Source organism: Sminthopsis crassicaudata, chromosome 5 (genome assembly GCF_048593235.1).
Source record: "Sminthopsis crassicaudata isolate SCR6 chromosome 5, ASM4859323v1, whole genome shotgun sequence".
In the NCBI taxonomy this organism is placed as follows: Eukaryota; Metazoa; Chordata; class Mammalia; order Dasyuromorphia; family Dasyuridae; genus Sminthopsis; species Sminthopsis crassicaudata.
The window spans coordinates 273,421,098-273,435,880 of NC_133621.1; the positions used below are offsets into that span (position 1 = coordinate 273,421,098).

The following is a 14,783-nucleotide window of genomic DNA, read 5'->3' on the forward strand; positions in this document are numbered from 1 at the left end:
TATAAAACACTTCTCATGCAAAGATAGCTCTAGACAACTAAAGAAATATTAATTACTTATAGATAGGCTGAGCCAATAAAATAAAAATAACAGTTCTATTTAACTTACTTATTCAGTGCCATATCAATCAGACTACTAAAATATGTTATGGAATTATAAAAAATAATAACAATTTATCTAGAAGAAGAAAAGGCCAAAAATATCAAGGGAATTGTTGAAAACATGTGGACAAAAGTGGCCTAGCAGTTCTAAGTTTCAAACTATATTATAACATGGTAATCATTTAGTTCTGTGGTACTGGCTAAGAAATAAGAGTGGTGAAACAGTGCAAAAGTTTAGGTATACAATACACAGTAGTAAATTGCTCATAGAATCTAGTTTTTTGTAAACTCAAAAATCTAGGCTTTTGAGGTAAGGGCTCATTATTATGACAAATTACTGGGAAAACTAGAAAGTAGTTTGGCAGAAACTAAGCACAAAGCAATATCTCATTGCAATTGTGTAATACTGGAGAAACTTAGCAAGATAGAGATTAGAGAGTATTTAATAATTTATTAAATAGAGATACTGTGATCAAATGGATCCATGGCTTGATCTCAAGTGCTGAATGAGACTATCGTCTTCAAGAATCCAGCAAACAATGTGAGTTTTCAAAAACATATATACACGTGGCTCAGATGCAGGGGGTAGACTGAGGCATGGGCAGAGTCAGGGTGCTGAAAGTGGGAAAGGGACTCTGACAGGTTGGAGTGAGCCACTGAAGATGAGATGACATAATCAGGGGGAGGCACCCTGGACATGGGGAGAGGCATTTTGATAAGACAGTATCTGATATTCTAATAGCTTGGGATGGAGAGAGGCATTCTGATATTCTAAAACATAAGATCTTTTATCCTTATCAAGTATTTTGACAAAGAGGGAGGGGAGGTTTTGCAGAACTGAGAAGCAGGGAAACCAAGGCAGGACTGAGTCAGGATAATTAGGGAAACTGAGTCAGGACAATAAAAGAGAACTGTGGCATAACATTCCACATTCTCTCTCTTCTGAATATTCAAATCATCGAATTACCTTTCTCTAGAAGGTCTTAGCACCACAATTTTGACCAACACTATGTAAAGCAAATAAACCAAAAGAAAACTAGAAAAATGCAAGAACTTATGGCAAGGACCAGCCTCTCCCTCATAACCCCAGAGTTATTAGCATTTAACAGCATTACTCATTTAGGGAAACACACAGGCCTCCCTGTTCAGGTCCTCTGCAATTGGGGAGCATCTCAACCAGAGAATTCATTTTGAGATGGACAGTTCACTGTGAGTTAGGTTTGTGGTCATTTGTGCATTTAACTCACCCTCTGCTGAGTCAAGACAGTCCTGTTGTCTATCCTAAGAGGAGCACCCCAAGTCTGTCAGCGACTTCAAAGAGGGAAAAAGTAGGGCCTGGAGTAGCTCCACCTGTCCCCTCTAATAGAACAGAAGCTGGTACTAGGAAACAGATTTCTGAGCAAATTATGCAGTTAGACCAAGGCAGGCAACCCCGAACTATTATCAATACCACAAGGTCCTTTTAAGTATGCTTAAATACTAATTAAGGAACTGGGCTAACAGGAGTGGAGAAACAGATCACAGAGACTGCCAGTCCCAAGACAGGTGTCTGATTTCTGGTTGTTTCTAAAAAAATAATCCCCAAAACTGAGTCTGCCAGGGCAATTCCAATAAAATAAGGGATTTCAAAGTTAAACCATAACCAGCAAATCATAATCCAGCAAATTTTAAGCAAGGGGTTAAATAATTTCCAATTCAATCTGAACTAATGAAATAGGGGGCAGGGCAGAAGTGCCTAAGAAAAATCATCAGTTTCCCAATTTCCTGACCAGCTACAACACACATCAGTTTCCTTCCTCTCCTCTCTTTTATTTACATGGAAAAGAAATTATCAAATGACCATTCCACATATAAATCCCAAGAGTGAATCAAAACTTCTATACATAACAGACTAGAATAGTAAGTTTCCTAAAAATCTCTGGGAGGATAAAGAGGGCAGCTCTGGAGGAAAAAGGGAGTTGTTTCTGGACCAGACTTGAGGCTGCTCTCTGCAGGAAGGGAAATCGGCTCTCTACAGGAAGAAGAATCTATCCAAAAAATTTAAGTTGACACAGCAGATCTCCTCCCAGATAATGGGTGTGGGATAATGCAAGGGCTTCTGGGAAGAATTACTTCAACCAATGAACTTGCTCCTCCTAAGCATGCAAGCTCTTCCCCAGGAAAGGCCAGAACTAGAGAATTGTCAAGTACCAACTTAGCACTTAGTAAGAACCTAATACCTCATTATCTCATTAGCACTAAGTAAGAACCTAACATTAGTCAACCTGCCATTTTGGGGGGGGGAGAAGGAGGGGAAAAATTAGAACAAAAGGTTTGGCAATTGTCAATGCTGCAAAATTACCCATGCATATATCTGGTAAATAAAAACTATTTAAAAAAAAAAAAAAAAAGGAAACTTTAAAATGCTGAAAAAAATATATTTTTCACAATTTTTAAAATCAGCCTAAAATTTCTAATCAGATATTTTCTCCAGCCAGAGTTCAAAGCAATTAACATAAACTCCTTTTGTTCTCCAGAGACCTTATCTAGGCTAGCTCAACCCAAGCCCCTCCTGAATGTAAACTATCAGAATGCCAGTTTTTTTAAAGTTTAAAATCACAAGTAAATTTTAACTAATTACCAAATTTCTTAATTTAGCAGAGCTCTGAACCAACAGGACAGACAAACAGCACATAAAACACAGACATTGACTGAGCAGTTATATCATAAAACAAAACATTTAACACAGCTCCTGAGCTATCTAGAAATTTTAGACTAGCCCTGAGGGAAGTTGTCAGCTCCCTCCCAGATGACTTCTTAAAAAAAAAAAGACACTAGATTTATACTCTGGAATGTCCAGAGTTGTACCAACTGGCATTCAGAACCAGATGTGTCTTTGGACACCAGGTAGGGTCCCCTGCATTCAGAGGACCCTACTCACAGAATTTATGCCCGTCAGCACTTCATATTTCTGGGAATCCAGATGGCCGCATACACAGACAGAACAGAACAGTTCTTAAGACTTTATCAGATGGTATTCCAAAAGGTACACAGACAGACTTATTTTCCATTGGCTGAAATGGGGGTGTCTACCATCAGGCTGTTGTGGCTGGAAACTGCTCTCTTTCCTGGAGGCTCTAGAAATAAAAAATCCAGGGGGCTGGCCTCTCCAGGCCAAGAATCCAGATCCCCAACCATCCTGAGGCCCAAGGCAGAGACCCAAAAGTCTCTTATCTCTAATCCAGTTCATTTTCTAACATCTCAGCAGAACCTCCAAAATGTAAATGCTAGAGAAACTGAGCAAGATGGAGATTAGAGCGTACTTAATAATTTATTAAATGGAGAGATAAACTGATATCAAATGGATTCATGGTTTGATCTCAAGGGCTGAATGAGACTATTGTCTCCAAGAATCCAGCAAAACAATGTGAGTTTTCAAAAACATATATACACGTGGCTCAGATGCAGGGGGTAGACTGAGGCATGGGCAGAGTCAGGGTGCTGAAAGTGGGAAAGGGACTCTGACATGTTGGAGTGAGCCACTGAAGATGAGATGACATAATCAGGGGGAGGCACCCTGGACATAGGGAGAGGCATTTTGATAAGACAGTATCTGATATTCTAATAGCTTGGGATGGAGAGAGGCATTCTGATATTTTAAAACATAAGATCTTTTATCCTTATCAAGTATTTTGGTAAAGAGGGAAGAGAGGTTTGCAGAACTGAGAAGCAGAAAAACCGAGGCAGGACTGAGTCAGAATAATTAGGGAAACTGAGTCAAGAAATAAAAGAGAATTATGGCCTAACAATTGGAAGAGGTCAAAGTGGTGAAATGACTTAAATATAAAGGGTAATAACCAATAAATTAAGGGAGCATGGAAAAATGGATTTTTCAGACCTATGGATACAGGTCTTATGACAAAAGAAGAGATAGAGAACATCATGGGAAGCAAAATAGATAATTTTGATTACCTGAAATGAAAAAGCCTTTTATACAAACAAAACTAATACAGTCAAAATTAGAAATAAGATGGGAAGCTGGGAAGAAAAAATATATATATAGGAACCTACTTTTATAAAGGCTTCATTTTTCAAATATCTAGGGAACTGGTACAAATTTATTTTAAAAAATGAGTCATTCAGTGGTCAAAGAATATGAAGAAGTAATTTTCAGAAGAAGATATCAAAGCTATTAATAATCACATTAGAATGTTCAAAATTACTTCTGACTAGAGAAATGCTGATTAAGACAACTCTGAAATACTACTTCATTCTTATCATCAGATTGTCAAGAAATGAAAAATACTAGAGGAGATATGGTAAATTAGGGACACTAGTGCCCTAATGGTGGAGTTGTGAATTAGTCCAGCCATTCTGAAGAACAAGTTGGATTTACTTCTATAAAACTGGGTATATATAGTCTTGGGCATACCACCATGAAGTTTGTATCCCAAAGAGAATAAGAGAAAAGGAAAAGGAAGTGTTTGAACAAAAATAGGGCAGGATATTTTTGGTGGGATTGTGTGTGTGTGTGTGTGTGTGTGTGTGTGTGTGTGTGTGTGTGTTGGCAAAGAATTGGAGATTTAAGGGATGCTTATTACTTGAGGAATGGCTGAACTTGTGGTGTATAATTTTGATGAAACATATTGTACTGCAAGAAATGACAAGAGGTATTATTTCAGAAAAATCTGGGAAGACAAATATGAATTCCTGCAAAGTGAAGTGAGCAGAACCAGGAGATTATTGTACACAGTAACACTGTAAGGATGATCAATTTAAAGACCTAGCTACTCATCTATTTAAGTATTTGGGGGTCTGTTGGGATAGGGAAGATTGTTAAAAGGAAACTTTTCTTTCCACTTAATAAAGACTCATTGTTTCTTCATTTTTATTGACCCTTTTAGAAAGGTGCCATGCACTTAAACAAAGTTGCAAGTACTCCTAGTAGTACAGGTCACAATATATCTATGCCTTGTCTTTCTGTAATTCTTATCTCAGAGTTTTCTGTAGAGAATTATCCAATATGCAGTCCTCTGATTTTTTTGATATTTATTGATACCAAAGTAAATACTGTTTATATTATTCATGATTCTTTATTAGATCATAAAGCTCCTAAAAGTGTGTTTTTCTTTAATGTTAAGAATACAATCCTGTTAGGAATACACTATTACAAATGTAAAATGGGAATTAACTATAATTACTATTTTCATATAGCTGAATCCCCTGGTAGGAGAGACTGTAGTTAATTCCCAACCACAAAGTTCCACTAACCCAGTTTTCTGGGTGGATAATTCACTGTTTCTTAGTCTACATAGTAAAAAGTGATCTCGCTTCTTTTATTCCCCCCACCCAAAAAAAGGGGGATTTCATGCCTTCTAAACAATCCTATATTAAAAAGCCAGTACAACTTTTGCATTTTAATATATTTTCAACTGAGAATATTTGATGCCTTAAAGTATATTGTACTTCATGGTGTAGTTAAAAAATAATAGATTTGGTGTTAGAAGATCGTTTGTGTTTTGAGTAACAGCTTCCATCACTTAGTAATTATGTAACCATAGTCAGAACTCTATTTCCTCATTGGTAAAGTAGAAATATTGATATTCATACTACCTATTAACATCAAAGTATTGATATACACACAGATACACACACATATATATTTGTAAACCTTAAAAGATGCTATATAAATGTAAGCTAGGACTATGTTAGCATTAATGTTATCATTAAAAAGAGCTATGTAAACTCGATATCTCATATTTATATCATATTTTCATGTGCTTTATATATTTAAGGTAAATAAAAATAATGCCAAACTGCAATAATGTGGGTCATGTTTTGGAAAATGAAAAGAATTTTGAGAGAGCGTTAAAATACTTCTTACAAGCAACATATGTTCAGCCAGGTAAGTAGTATGTATTAAGTCAAAATCATTCTCAAGTAATTATTAGTAGTTTATTATTATTATTATTTTAACTTTGACAATATTTGAAGAGTAAAGGGTTTTTTTTGTTTTTTTTTCAGTAAGTCATAACTGAGCTTTCCAAAGGTTCTATCCCATCCAATGCTTCATTGCAATCCTGAATTGCTGAATTGCTGTGGATTTGAAACAGTTTTTACCTTAGGGATATGAAAGGTAAAGTTCATATTATCTTGGTTGCTTACTATCTGTGAAGTCTTGAGCAAACCTCTTAAATTCCTTTGTGATTCAATTTTCTTAATTTATCAGTGGGAGAGGTAAACTAGATGATTTTTTGCTCCTTTCCCCCACTTTTGACTGAGTCTATAATTTCCTTGGTATAGGAACTCACAGTAAAGAAACTCCTTACTAATGCAGATCAACTGCTCTCCTTTTTATAGTTATAGAAAAGTGTTTGAAGCCCTAAGAGGTTAACATTTCCTCTAGTTCACATATCCATTAAGTATCAGAGGAGAAATTTAAATCTAAATCTTTCTGATTGATTGCACCCTGCCTTTCAGGCAAGTTGATCTTTAATAAGTCTACTACATTAATATTAATTCAGGGTGAATTAAGCAGGACTAGGAAAATAGTATTCTCAATAACTACAATAGTATATCACCAAAATTGCTCTGAATAAGGAGTATGTATTTTCCGCCTTTTTTCTATAAAGTCCTGAGCAACTACAAAGATGGTACACAGCATATTAGTATATTGGTTAGTTTCCCTTTACTGCTTTTTTTTTTTTCTTTGTTAATTCTCATTATAGGGTAGCTCTCTAGGTGAGGTTAGGAAATTAACATGATGAAAAAAGTATATATGTGTGAGTATGTGTGTATATATATATATATATATATATATATATATATATATATATATATACACATACACACACACACAAATACATCTAATAAAATTTTTAAAAGTAAAGTTAAATCATTCCTAGTTTCAATATGATGTTTCATGGGGAGCTCTCCAAAGAACTCAGATTTTAGAAAAAAAATACATAAAAATTAGAATTAGTAGATTATAAGCAGTAAAGAGTACAAAGGGATAAACACAGACTTGTAACAATTTTACCAAACTAAAAAATCCATGCTCGAGTAAAACTTTCCAGAATATTGCTAAGGAAAAAAAAATTCTTTGGAGAAGGAAAACAAACAAGGAAGGAATAAGTCTAATACCTAAGACAGATGTTACAAGGTTAAGGTGTAGTGTTCTGGTTAATTTTCTGGAGGTCTCTGGACCAGCCTTCCTTTCAGTTGAATAATCACCACGAGAATAGTCAGAGATAAAGTCCAAAAATCTTTATGGTCTACTTCACAGTTTTGTCTCCTTGCTTGGGGCCTGAACTAGCATTCTGGAGGTCCTCCAGAATGTGTCTTGGCTTCTGTGAGGAAGGAAGACAGGAGAATCACCATGATGGTGTCTGTCTTGAAGTCTCCCTGAGTCTGAAAGCTTGTACTCTTGTCTCCAGTCCTTTGTCTTCCCCAAGTCTGTTCCAGTTCCCTTTAAGTCTGACTCTGATCTCTTAAATACTCTATTACAATTAAATCCATTCATCATACTGAGTATAAACCAATCATTATATCACTAGGGAACCATTATTTGTTTTAAGATTAATTCAGTTATACTGAACTAGAGAACTATTAATCACTATGCTAAACTAGATGATTGTCTTATCAATTCCAGTTGAGTTAACACCTTGTTTAAATCAATCATACAGAGTTTCAGCCCTTTACATTAAGGGATGATTAAGTAGAAATACCCAGTTTTCTTTTGCTTCTATTTCTGTCAGAAAATAATCTTTAATTTTCTTAACTATTTGTGTAATAATTTCTTATGATACATAATTTTAATGATTTTGACATTTTTGCTAAATTGTTGAATCTTAAAGGAAATCTGAAGAGTAAAGACCAATAATAGATACAATAATAATACAAAAGGTAAATGTTCACATGTTTTTTTGTTTTTTGTTTTTAAATTTTTGAATAATGAGAATTTGGGAGATAATAATGAGAGAAGATAGCTTATAACTTTGTTTTACAGAATTAGAATCCAAAAAGAGTCCTAGGCCAGGGAGACAGGTGAAATTAATTTATTTATTGCATATAATTATTATTAATTGCTACAATTACTATTCAGAGAAGTTTGAGAGATTGGGCAAAGATTAAAAATTAGATAAAATTCAGTAAGAATACATTTAAAGTCTTGTACTTAGGTTTTAAAAAATAAAATTGAGAATAAGTTAAAAACAGCAAATTCATATGAAAAATACAAGTGTTCTTAAATTGATTGCTAGGTTTAATGGGAACCAGTTATAGGATACTGTTGACCTGAAATGTTAAAAAGATTTTAGCCTGCACTAGTAGAAATATTTCTAAGTTTCTAAGATAATTGCAGTGACTATGCCTCTCTTCTATGTTGGTTAAAGACCTTTTAAAGTATAGTAGTTTAGAATACTCCATTTTAGTTGGGACATTGTCAAACAGGAATTAAGTCTACAAAAAAAAAAAAAAAAGAATGAGAAGACTTTGTACCATGTAATAAATTCCATGTTATGCAACCAACAAGATGAAGGATTTGAGGTTTTCTCCAATAGGAACTGTGGCAGGGTACCAGTATGATAGCTGTCAGGCATTCCACTAAACTTCAGGGAAAGAAAAGCTTCCCCAAAAGTCACTTGAGGCATTGAGAGGATATTGAGAAAGAAGTCTACCCCCCTGGGTAGACTCCAAAAAACTCCAAAAGAGAACAATAGGGATATATGAGGAAAAGAGACTGAAATCACTAAAGATCTCATGAGTAAGAAAACCTTGGGCAGAAGCAAATAAACCAACAAGGAAGATATTAATTGGAGTAAAGAAATATGACCTCCAGATCAACAAATGAGAGCAGATATGTGAATAAATGTTGCAATACAAAGCAAAATAAATCACCTTGTGGATTCTTAAGAGTGTTTAGAACTACAACAGGATGTTTCTACATGGTTTAAAAGAGAAAGAAGAATTATAAAAACAACATATGGTCTGCAAGGCAGAAATAATGGCATAATAAAAAAAAAATCTGAATCCAAGCACTAGGCCTGAAATAAGGAAAACCTGAGTTTAAATCTAGTCTCAGACTTTAACACTTCCTAGCTGTGTGATCCTGGGCAAGTTATTTAATCCCAATTGCCTCAGAAAAAAAAAAAAAAATTAAATTAAAAAAAAGCTCTGAATTCAAGATTAAACTATATTATATGAAAAGTAATTAACGAAACAAGGAATGCTTGTTCTGAACATGTTGGCTTAATATGAAGAATGTCCTAGGAGTTAAACTTACAAATGGAACAGACTGCCTTTTAAGATAATAAAGTTCCTGTCACCATTGATATTCAAGTAGGGACCAGATGGTCATTTTTATTTATCATAAATATTCTAGAAGAGCTTTCTGAACTGGGTGATTTGTGGGGATCCTTGAAACTCTATAAAGAAATAAACTCAATTTAATTTTTTTTTTTTTTTTTTGCATTTTTGCAGTGTGCCTTGGTAAAGAAATGCCTGTCTTGCTCTCCCTATTCTTCTGTCCTCTTTGTGCTTTGTAATTTGCTCAACTTAATGCACTGGATTCTTGGGAGAAGTGGTCTTTTACTCACTGGTCAGTTAGGAAAACTGAATGCACAGAAAGGTTGAAGCTAGGTAAAATGCTGTCACTCTTTTTTTTTTTATTTTTTTTATTTTTTATTTTTTTTTTTTACCATATTCCAGTTCTTAACTTCAACTATTGGCATAGGAACACTTTTCCTCCAAAATTATTAGTATATGGTCCCTCAAAACATGGTCCCTGCCTTAAAGGAGGTTTCAATTTAATAAGAGAGAAAATAACCATAAAACAAGTTAGAATAAAAATGAGTGTAAAGTGATCTGATCTGACCATCATTATCTCTTCCCCCTTTTCCCTACAGGATGAACTATAGTACCTATTAAATACCTATTGTATGTACTGGGTGAAGTCCGGTTTTTGTTTTGTTTATATGTGTGTTAATATAATGCTGTCTTATTAATCATATATTATATAATTAGTACTGTTCATGAGATACATGAGTTTTATTTTAGATGATATTAGGGCCCTCATGAATATAGGAAGAACTTATAAAAATTTAAATAGAACCAAAGAAGACGAGAGATTTTGTATGATCACTAAATCACTGATGCCACAAATAAATAATATTATTAGTTAAATGATAATATAACACAAACATTATCTATTTTTAAATTATCCTTTTCTTGCATTTGCAATTCAATAAAATAGACATTCCAAAGAAATATATCATTTCCCATCATTTTACTCTTTTAAAGTCCAAAAGTTCAGGGTGCCTCAAAGTCTTAGAGTAGTTTTAAACAATAATAACTCAAAACTACATTAAGATTTTGGGGAAACATTCTTTATATTTTAATTAATTCATTAAGTTACTCAAGTTATAAATATTTTCTACAGACTTATTAAATTTTACATTTCATAATTAATTTTATTAAAGTATTACTTTTCTATGTATTTTAACAGACCAACATTTTTTAATTTTTTAAAAAATGAAGGGATCTTTTTTTAAATATAACCTAGTTTCTAAACTCCCATTTGTTCAAAACTCAGTGAGGTCTGAGATATCCAAAATGTTTTCCCTATACATCACTTCATTGTTATAAAAGATAAATAATAAACCACCTTTTACAGGGGATTTATTCAGAAAAAGCCTTCTAGAGGGCTAGTACAGATCTTTTCCTGTAGAGTATAGGCTAGCTCTCTGGAGGGCTTCAGGGTCAGCCAGAGTCAGAATAGATCAAAATGTTTGGTCTTTAGGGGGAGAAGTGAAAGAAGCAGTCAATCACAATCCTGGATTTGGGACTCTGGGGTCACCAACTTTTCCTCATTCTGCTACCAAGTGACTCTGCCTTTCTCCCTCCCCCTCCAATCCTTGCCCCTGATTATCTTAACACCAAATATTCAGCAAGCACAACAGTGAAAAGAGCCATTTATACAAACATATAGTAATAGAGCCATTGTCTCATATCAAATAGGTAATTAGCCTTAAGTGCTCCATTGTCTAATTCAGGCATAATGTTTTGGAGTTTCAGTCCTCTTGATCTCCCACTTTCTTTTGTTTTAGAACTTTTATTTTAGAACCACCTGGTCATGCTATCCCTAACTTCTCAAGGAGGCAAAAATTCCAAAAAGGAGGTGATTATGCCTTCCCTGACTTCTCAGGAAGGGAGGTGAAAGCACTAAAAAAGGAAATGATCACACCCTCCCTGATTTCTCAGGAAAAGAGATGAAAAACACCAAAGGGAAGTGGGGAGTCAAGCCAGTGAATTTCTGGGCTGAAGGGTCTTACTAGAAAAAGATATATACAAACCCATCAGCATGGGAGGTATTACATAAGCACATAGCAATAAAGCACAGCTGGTGCAGGCTCAGTAACAAACATACATGCAGGTAGTGATATAACAAACTATATGAATCAATATGGTGTTGTAAAAGATTTCCAGAAGTCCTAGAAGAAGGGTATATAAATAACAATCACACATACACCTCCTTCGGCAGCAGAGTGATAGTCCAAAATCAGTCTATTGTCCATTATGTCAGGAAATCCAATGATCTCTGCAAGTTTTTGAAGTCCTGCAATAGTCTTTTTATGTATTAGGGAATCCAATGATTCCTGAAGATTTTGAAGTCTTGCAACAGTCTTATCATGTTTCAGGGAATCCAATGATTCTTGAAGGTTTTGAAGTCCTGCATCAGTCTCATAAACAATTTTTGATGTCCATGAGTCAATTGCCATAACTGCCATGCTTTTTCAGTGGTGGGCACAATCAGTGATGGAACCACCCAATGTTTCTTGAGTCTTCTCTTTTGTTTCAAGGGTCTGCTCCATCTCTCTCCAATGGACAAGGCTAATATGGCTCATTGGCACCCATATGATTCTTTCTCCATTTGTAGAGATACAAGCAAGTCCTCTCCTCCAAGCAGTTAATCTATCTGGTCCCTTCCATTCACCACTTTCTGGATCTCTCCACATCATCTGGCAATTATCTAAAGATAGCGGAGCTGCTCGCACTGGACACTGCCCTTCTATCTGCCAGAGCCTTTGTCAAAAATCAAGAAGTTAATTGTATAAAGAGCTAAATTTAGAAGTTTTCTAGGATTACCTGTGGCTCCCCCTTTCTTTTGTTTTTGGAGGAGTGTCTTGATGTCTCTGTTTCTCCTCTCTACTATTGCCTGTCCTTGCGGATTAAAGGGTATGCCAGTAGTGTGTAAAATCTTATACTGTGCACAAAAGGATGCAAAATGTTTAGAAGTATATTCAGGTCCATACATCCATAATTGCAAAAGCTTGTATAAGGAATTCAGTGATCATTAAGCTGTCTCTTTTGCTTCTGGTATTGCAAAAGTAAATCCTGAAAAGGAGTCTACTACAATATGGATAAAAGACAGACGGCCAAAGATTTATAATGGGTCACATCCATTTGCCAAATTTCATTGGGTCTCAAACCACAAAGGTTCTTCCATGGAAGGAGAGAAGGAGCATAGAAAGGAAGGCAAGCTGTACAGGCTTTTACTATGCTCCTAGCTTCCTCTCTTGTTATCCCAAATTGCAAATGTAAAGCTCGAGCAGCCTGATGATATTTATTTATTTATTTGTTTGTTTTAAAATAATTATAACTTTTTATTGACAGTACATATGCTTGGATAATTTTTTGCAACATTATCCCTTGCACTCATATTTCTGTTCTGATTTTTCCCTCCCCTCCCTCCACTCCCTCCCCTACATGGCAAGCAGTCTTATACATGTTAAATATGTTATAGTATATCCTAGATACAATATATGTATGCAGAACCAAATAGCTCTCGTGTTGCACACAAAGAATTGGATTCAGAAGGTAAAAATAACCTGGGAAGAAAAACAAAAATGGAAACAGTTTACACTCATTTCCCAGTGTTCCTTCTCTGGGTGTAGCTGATTCTGTCCATCATTGATAAATTGGAAGTGAATTAGATCTTCTCTTTGTCAAAGATATCTATTTCCATCAGAAAACATCCTCATACAGTATTGTTGTTGAAGTATATAATGATCTCCTGGTTCTTCTGCTCATTTTACTCAGCAAGCCTGATGATATTTAGAATGAGATCCTTGGGCTTCCTGAAATAAAGGAATATTGGCCAACATAGTTAGAAGGCTATCTGCCTTTGAATTACCATCAAAAATAGGACCTGTAAGATCACTATGAGAGTGGACATGCAAGATATAAATCTTACCTGGATGCTTTCTCACTTGCTCTTAAAGTTCCTCAATATATAAATAATATATATTGGAAGCTACAAATTTTATTTGGGCTGTGTCAATTCTTTGTACCACACCTACTGAATAGGCCAAATCAGATATTATATTTATATCTCCTGGATAATAAGTAAGAGCTAGAATGATTGCATACAATTAATTCTGCTGAGTGGACTGAAAAGGAGTTCTGACTACTCTATAGTTAAATCAGGAGAGTAAACAACACAAATGTTATGTTTGGATGCATTTGTAAAAATACTTGGACCTTTAAAAGGAACTTTAGAAACCTTTTCTTCAAAAATCCATTGCTAATTATGTAATAGCCAGGTTATCTTTAATGGAGACCTGTGTGTAAAATTCAGTGACCACTTTGGCTCTTTTGCTGCTGGTATTGCCAGAATAATAATTTGCCACTCTGGGATGGTTTCACAGCATACATCAATTTGTGCATTGGTATAAAAACTGTATATCTTGTCAGGTCTTATCCCAGATCATTGTACTCCTTGCTTAATGGCCTTTATTAAAATTCTAGCCATAAGCACTGGGTAAGGAGTAAGGCTTTGTTCTAATTGTGCTGGGAGGTTTGCCCACTCTATCACACTGGCTCCTTGATGAAGGACTTTTGTGGGTACCTCTTTTGTAGTAAAAACTGATATCTCCAAGGTGACTCTTTCAACCACACTGAATAATGGTTGCAATTGATAAGTAGTCAAGCCTAAAACTGGACACATCCATTAGATATCTCCTATCAGTTTCTGAAAGTCACTTAAGGTGTTTAGCTTTTCTGTTCTTAATGAAAGTTTTTGTATTGTAAGCACCTTATGGAATACTTCATATCCTAAATATTGAAAAAGAGCATGTCTTTGAATTTTTTCTGGAGCTATATGCAATTTGTAGTTCCTTAGTGTTTCTATGGTCTTTTGTAGGCATGCTTCTAACATTTGCTGTTCAGGTGCACATGCCAATATATCATCCATGTAATGTAATAACATTACTTTTGGAAATGCTTTTCTTACTGAAGTAAGAGCAGCAGCAACATACATTTGACACATAGTAGGGCTATTTTTCATTCACTGTGGCAAAACTGTCTAATCATATCTTTTATAAGGCTCAGCTAAGCTAACACTGGGCACTGAAAAGGCAAGTCTTTTCATATCCTCCTTATCTAGAGGGGTAGAATAGAAACAATCCTTAATGTCTATAACCCAAAAAGGCCATTCTCTAGACAACTGAGTAGGAGATTCCCATAGTTTCCAACTGTTCATTTACCTTTCTTACAACAAATACAGGAGAATTCTAAGAACTTAGAGAAGATTGTAAGTGTCCTTGGTCCAGTACCATATCTAATAAGGTCTGAATTTTATCATTAGCTAAGGGCCACTGTTCTATACACATTGGTGTATCATTTTTAGGAACAGGTGAGAGTGTT

General features: G+C 35.0%; 1 pseudogene; it reads left to right on the forward strand.

The window, feature by feature from the left end:
- Positions 1 to 14,783, forward strand: part of LOC141543995 (protein O-mannosyl-transferase TMTC3-like) — a 57,738-nt pseudogene that overhangs the window by 20,575 nt on the left and 22,380 nt on the right.